This window comes from Arachis stenosperma, chromosome 4 (assembly GCF_014773155.1).
Source record: "Arachis stenosperma cultivar V10309 chromosome 4, arast.V10309.gnm1.PFL2, whole genome shotgun sequence".
NCBI classification, from domain to species: domain Eukaryota; kingdom Viridiplantae; phylum Streptophyta; class Magnoliopsida; order Fabales; family Fabaceae; genus Arachis; species Arachis stenosperma.
Window position 1 is genome coordinate 41568972 of NC_080380.1, and position 7369 is coordinate 41576340.

General features: G+C 40.3%; 1 non-coding gene across 1 annotated transcript; it reads right to left on the reverse strand.

Moving 5' to 3' along the window:
• Positions 1–259: 259 nt before the first annotated feature.
• On the reverse strand, positions 260–367 carry LOC130978830 (small nucleolar RNA R71). The gene has a single exon (XR_009086442.1). It is a non-coding gene; the product is annotated as a small nucleolar RNA R71 (small nucleolar RNA).
• Positions 368–7369: the final 7002 nt, after the last annotated feature.

Below are 7369 nucleotides of genomic sequence, written 5' to 3' on the forward strand. Positions count from 1 at the left end.
TTGTTACTTGTGACAACCAAAACGTTTGTATGAAAGGACTTTTGTTGGTTTAGAAGCTATACTTGCAACGGGAATTTATTCTGAATTTTAGACCACGCAAAAGTTCTCTCATCAAGTCTACAGGCTCATGCTTTTCCCTTTTGCTATAAGAGACAGAGCTAAAACATGGTTGGACTCACAACCTAAAGATAGCCTGAATTCTTGGGATAAGCTAGTCACGACCTTCTTGGCTAAGTTCTTTCCTCCTCAAAAGCTGAGCAAGCTTAGAGTGGATGTTCAGACTTTTAAACAAAAAGATGGTGAATCCCTCTATGAAGCTTGGGAAAGATACAAACAAATGACCAAAAGGTGTCCTTCTGACATGCTTTCAGAGTGGACCATTCTGGATATATTCTATTATGGTCTATCTGAGTTCTCCAAGATGTCATTGGAACATTCTGCAGGTGGATCCATTCACCTAAAGAAAACGCCTGTAGAAGCTCAAGAACTTATTGACATGGTTGCAAATAACCAGTTCATGTATGTACACTTCTGAGAGGAATTACGTGAATAATTGGACGCCTCAGAGGAAGGGAGTTCTTGAAATTGATACTCTGAATTCCATATTGGCTCAGAACAAAATGTTGACTCAGCAAGTCAACATGATTTCTCAAAGTCTGAATGGATGGCGAAATGCATCCAACAGTACTAAAGAGGCATCTTCTGAAGAAGAAGCTTATGATCCTGAGAACCCTGCGATAGCAGAGGTAAATTATATGGGTGAACTTTATGGAAACACCTATAATTCTTCATGGAGAAATCATCCAAACTTCTCATGGAAGGATCAACAAAAGCCTCAACAAGGCTTTAATAATGGTGGAAAAAATAGACTCGGCAATAGCAAGCCTTATCCATCATCTTCTCAGCAACAGACAGAGAATTCTGAGCAGAGCACCTCTAATTTAGTAAACTTAGTCTCTGATCTGTGTAAGGCCACTTTAAGTTTCATGAGTGAAACAAGGTCCTCCATTAGAAATTTGGAGGTACAAGTGGGCCAGCTGAGTAAGAAAATCACTGAAACTCCTCCAAGTACTCTCCCAAGCAACACTGAAGAAAATCCAAAAAGAGAGTGCAAGGCCATTGATATAATCAACATGGCCAAACCTAGGGAGGAAGGAGAGGACGTGAATCCCAATGAGAAAGACCTCATGGGACGTCTCTCAAGCAAGAAGGAGCCCCCTATTGAGGACCCAAAGGGATCTGAAGGTCATATAGAGACCATAGAGATCCCATTAAACCTCCTTCTGCCATTCATGAGTTCTGAAGACTATTCTTCCTCTGAAGAGGATGAAGATGTAACTGGAGAGCAAGTTGCTCAATATATAGAAGCCATCATGAAGCTGAAATGCCAAGTTGTTTGGTAATGAGGCTTGGGAAGGTGAACCTCCCTTGCTCATTAGTGAACTAGATACATGGGTTCAGCAAACTTTACCTCAAAAGAGACAAGATCCTAGCAAATTCTTAATACCCTGTACCATAGGCACCATGACCTTTGAGAAGGCTCTGTGTGACCTAGGGTCAGGCATAAATCTTATGCCACTCTCTGTAATAGAGAAGCTGGGGATTATTGAGGTACTGCCTGCCATATTCTCATTACAAATGGCAGACAAGTCAGTAAGACAAGCTTATGGATTGGTAAAGGACGTGTTGGTAAAGGTTGAAGGCCTTTACATCCCTGCTGATTTTATAATCTTAGACACTAGGAAGGAGGAGGATGAATACATCATCCTTGGAAGACCTTTCCTAGGCACAGTAGGAGCTATGATAGATGTTAACAGAGGAGAATTAGTCCTTCAATTGAATGGGGACTACCTTGTGTTTAAGATCCAAGGGTGTTCTTCTTTAACAATGGAGAGGAAAGCATGAAAAGCTTCTCTCAGTATAGAGTCAAACAGAGCCCCCACAATCAAACTCTAAGTTTGGTGTTGGGAGGCTACAACATTGACCTGATCACCTGTGAGGCTCCATGAGAGTCCACTGTCAAGCTAGTGACATTAAAGGAGCGCTTATTGGGAGGCAACCCAATTTTTATTTATCTAATTTTATTTTTCTTTTATTATTCTTTTATGTTTTATTAGGTTCATGATCATGTGCAGTCATAAAATAAATACTAAAATTAAAAACAGAATAAAAAACAGCAGAAGAAACAGCACACCCTGGAAGAAGGACTTACTGGCGTTTAAACGCCAGTAAGGAACATCTGGCTGGCGTTGAACGCCAGAAACAAGCAGCATCCTGGCGTTCAAATGCCAGGAATACACCCTGAGGAGAGCTGGCACTGAACGCCAGAAACAAGCATGGATTGGCGTTCAACGCCAGTAACATGCTACAAATGGGCGTTGAACGCCCAAAACAAGCATGAAGCTGGTGTTCAACGCCAGAAACAAGCATCAATCTGGCGTTGAACGCCAGGATTGCATGCAGAGAGTGTTTTACATGCCTCATTGGTGCAGGGATGAAAAATCCTTGACACCTCAAGATCTGTGGACCCCACAGGATCCTCACCTACCTCAACTCACCTTCTCTCTTCTTCACCAATCACCTCAATCTCTCTTCCCCATCACCTCTTGACCACTCACATCCATCCATCCTTTCCCACCCAATCCCACCCATATGGCCGACACATACCCATCTCTCCCTCTCCTCAATATCTTCTTCTTCTTCCATTCTTTCTTATTTTCCTCGAGGGTGAGCAACATTCTAAGTTTGGTGTGGTAAAAGCATAGCTTTTTTTTGTTTTTCCATAACCATTGATGGCACCTAACGCCAAAGAAACCTCAACAAAAAAAAGAGAAAAGGGAAGATAAAAGCTTCCACCTCTGAGTCATGGGAGATGGAGAGATTCATCTCAAAGGTCCATAGCTCAGTAGTAAAGCATTTGACTACATATCAAGAGAGCATGAGGAATTCCCTCATCAAGAAATCCCTGAGATACCTCAAGGGATACATTTTCCTCCACATAATTATTGGGAGCAACTAAGGATAGGAGCACCAAAATCACTAGGGATCAAGCAACAGAGGCAAGGAAGAGACATAGAGGAGCTCAAAAAGCACCATTGGTCCTTCAAGAAGGCGCCACCCTCACTAAGGTGGACTCATTCCTTGTTCTTATTTCTCTGTTTTTCTATTTTTATGCTTCATGTTTGTCTATGTTTGTGTCTTTATTACATGATCATTAGTATGTAGTAACTATGTCTTAAGGCTATTAATAATTCCATGAATCCTTCACCTCTCTTAAATGAAAAATGTTCCTAATTCAAAAGAACAAGAAGTACATTAATTTCGAATTCATCCTTGAAATTAGTTTAATTATATTGATGTGGTGACAATACTTTCTGTTTTCTGAATGAATGCTTAAACAGTGCATATTTTTGATCTTGTTGTTTATGAATGTTAAAATTGTTGGCTCTTGAAAGAATGATGAACAAAGAGAAATGTTAATGATAATCTGAAAAATCATGAATTTGATTCTTGAAGCAAGAAAAAGCAGTGAATAGCAAAAGCTTGCAAAAAAAAAGTGGCGAAAAAAAATAAAATAAATAGAAAGAAAAAGAAAAGCAAGCAGAAAAAGCCAATAGCCCTTAAAACCAAAAGGTAAGGGTGAAAAGGATCCAAGGCTTTGAGCATCAATGGATAGGAGGGCCCAATGAAATAAAATCCAGGCCTAAGTGGCTAAATCAAGCTGTCCCTAACCATGTGCTTGTGGCATGCAGGTCCAAGTGAAAAGCTTGAGACTGAGTGGTTAAAGTCGTGATCCAAAGCAAAAAGAGTGTGCTTAAGAACTCTGGACACCTCTAACTGGGGACTTTAGCAAAGCTGAGTCACAATCTGAAAAGGTTCACCCAGTTATGTGTCTATGGCATTTATGTATCTGGTGGTAATACTGGAAAACAAAATACTTAGGGCCATGGCCAAGACTCATAAAAGTAGCTGTGTTCAAGAATCAACATACTTAACTAGGAGAATCAATAACACTATCTGAAACTCTGAGTTCCTATAGATGCCAATCATTCTAAACTTCACAGGATAAAGTGAGATGCCAAAATTGTTCAGAAGCAAAAAGCTACAAGTCCCGCTCATCTAATTAGAACTAATATTCATTGATATTTTAGGATTTATAGTATATTCTCTTCTTTTTATCCTATTTAATTTTTAGTTGCTTGGGGACAAGCAACAATTTAAGTTTGGTGTTGTGATGAGCGGATAATTTATACGCTTTTTGGCATTGTTTTTAGGTAGTTTTTAGTAGGATCTAGCTACTTTTAGGGATGTTTTCATTAGTTTTTATGTAAAATTCACATTTATGGGCTTTACTATGAGTTTGTGTGTTTTTTTGTGATTTCAGGTAATTTCTGGTTGAAATTGAGGGACCTGAGCAAAACTCTGATAAAATGCTGACAAAGGACTGCTGATGCTGTTGGATTCTGACCTCTCTACACTCGAAATGGATTTTCTAAAGCTACAGAACTCCAAATGGCGCGCTCTTAATGGCGTTGGAAAGTAGACATCCAGAGCTTTCTAGAAATATATAATAGTTCATACTTTATTCAAGATTAGATGACGTAAACTGGTGCTCAACGCCAGTTTCATGCTTCATTCTGGAGTCAAACGCTAAAAACACGTCACGAACCAGAGTTGAACGCCAAAAACACGTTACAACATTGGCGTTCAACTCCAAAAGAAGCCTCTGCACGTGTAAAGCTCAAGCTCAGCCCAAGTACACATCAAGTGGGCCCCAGAAGTGGATTTATGCATTAATTTCCTATTTCTGTAAACCCTAGTAGCTAGTCTAGTATAAATAGGACATTTTATTATTGTATTAGACATCCTGGATTGTATTTTTGATCCTGTGATCATGTTTTAGGGGCTGGCCATTCGGCGATGCCTGGACCTTCATCACTTATGTATTTTTAACGGTGGAGTTTCTACACACCATAGATTAAGGGTGTGGAGCTCTGCTGTACCTTAAGTTTTAATGCAATTACTACTATTTTCTATTCAATTCAGTTTATTCCTGTTCTAAGATATTCGTTGTACTTCACCATGATGAATGTTATGATCCGTGACACTCATCAGTATTCTCACCTATGAACGCGTGACTGACAACCACCTCCGTCCTACCTTAGACCGGGCGCATATCTTTTGGATTCCTTAATCAGAATCTTCGTTGTATAAGCTAGAATTGATGGCGGCATTCATGAGAATCCGGAAAGTCTAAACCTTGTATGTGGTAATCCAAGTAGGATTCAGGGATTGAATGACTGTGACGAGCTTCAAACTCGCGATTGTTGGGCGTGATGACAAAACGCAAAAGAATAAAGGGACTCTATTCCGACATGATCGAGAACCGACAGATGATTAGCCGTGCCGTGACAGAGCATTTGGACCTTTTTCACTGAGAGGATGGGATGTAGCCATTGACAACGGTGATGCCCTACAAACAGCTTGCCATGGAAAGGAGTAAAAAGGATTGGATGAAGGCAGTAGAAAAGCAGAGATTCAAAAGGAGCACAACATCTTCATACGCCTATCTGAAATTTCCACTAATGATTTACATAAGTATTTCTATCTTTATTTTCTGTTTATTTATGATTATTATTCGAAAACTCCATAATCACTTATTATCCGCCTAACTGAGATTTACAAGATGACCATAGCTTGCTTCATACCAACAATCTCCGTGGGAGTACTCACGTAAGGTTTATTACTTGGACGACCCAGTGCACTTGCTTGTTAGTTATGCGAAGTTGTGAAGTTATGTTTGGACCATGGTATCATGCACCAAGTTTTTGGAGCCATTACCAGGGAGAGAACGAACATGAATGCCATTATCAAAAATCACAATTTTGCCTATCACATAGACACTAGACACTAATGATCATGTAATAAAGACACAAACATAGACAAAACATAAAGCATAAGGAACGAAAAATAGAAAAACAAATAACAAGGAAATTAAAGAACGGGTCCACCTTAGTGATGGCGGCTAGTTCTTCCTCTTGAAGATCTAGTTCTTCCTCTTGAAGATCATATGGAGTGCTTAAGCTCCTCAATGTCTCTTCCTTGCCTTTGTTGCTCCTCCCTCATGGCTCTTTGGTCCTTTCTTATTTCATGGAGGATAATGGAGTGCTCTTGGTGCTCCATCTTTAGTGCTTTTGGTGCTCCTATCCTTAGTTGCTCCCAATAGTTGTGTGGAGGAAAATGTATCCCTTGAGGTATCTCGGGGATTTCTTGATTAGGGAATTTCTCATGCCCTTGTTGAGGTCCATGAGTGGGCTCTCTTGTTTGCTCCATCCTCTTTTTAGTGATGGGCTTTTAAGATGAATCTCTCCATCTCTCATGACTCGGAGTTGGAAGCAACTACCTTCCCTTTTCCTCTTCCTAGAGGTTTCTTCGGCCTTAGGTGCTGGTGCACGAAATTGTGATTCATTCTTTTCACAACTCAAACAGTCCCCGGTAATGGCTCCAAAAACTTGGTGCTCAATACCATGGTCTAAACATAATTTCACAACTTCGCACAACTAACCAGCAAGTGCACTGGGTCTTCCAAGTAATAAACCTTACGCGAGTAAGGGTCGATCCCACGGAGATTGTTGGTATGAAGCAAGCTATGGTCACCTTGTAAATCTTAGTCAGACAGATTCAAATGGTTATGGATGATATACGAATTAAGCATAAAGATAGAGATACTTATGTAATTCATTGGTGAGAATTTCAGATAAGCGCATGGAGATGCTTTGTCCCTTCCGTCTCTCTGCTTTCCTACTGTCTTCATCCAATCCTTCTTACTCCTTTCCATGGCAAGCTGTATATTAGGCATCACCGCTGTCAGTGGCTACAATCCCGTCCTCTCAGTGAAAATGTTCAACGCACCCTGTCACGGCACGGCTAATCATCTATCGGTTCTCAATCAGGTTGGAATAGAATCTATTGATTCTTTTGCGTCTGTCACTAACGCCCAGCCTTCAGGAGTTTGAAGCTCGTCACAGTCATTCAATCATTGAATCCTACTCAGAATACCACGGACAAGGTTTAGACCTTCCGGATTCTCTTGAATGCCGCCATCAATTCTAGCTTATACCACGAAAATTCCGATTAAGGGATCCAAGAGATATCCACTCAATCTAAGGTAGAACAGAGGTGGTTGTCAGGCACACGTTCATAGGTGAGAATGATGATGAGTGTCACGGATCATCACATTCATCAAGTTGAGGAACAAGTGATATCTTAGAACAAGAACAAGCTGAATTGAATAGAAGAACAATAGTAATTGCATTAATACTCGAGGTACAGCAGAGCTCCACACCTTAATCTATAGTGTGTAGAAACT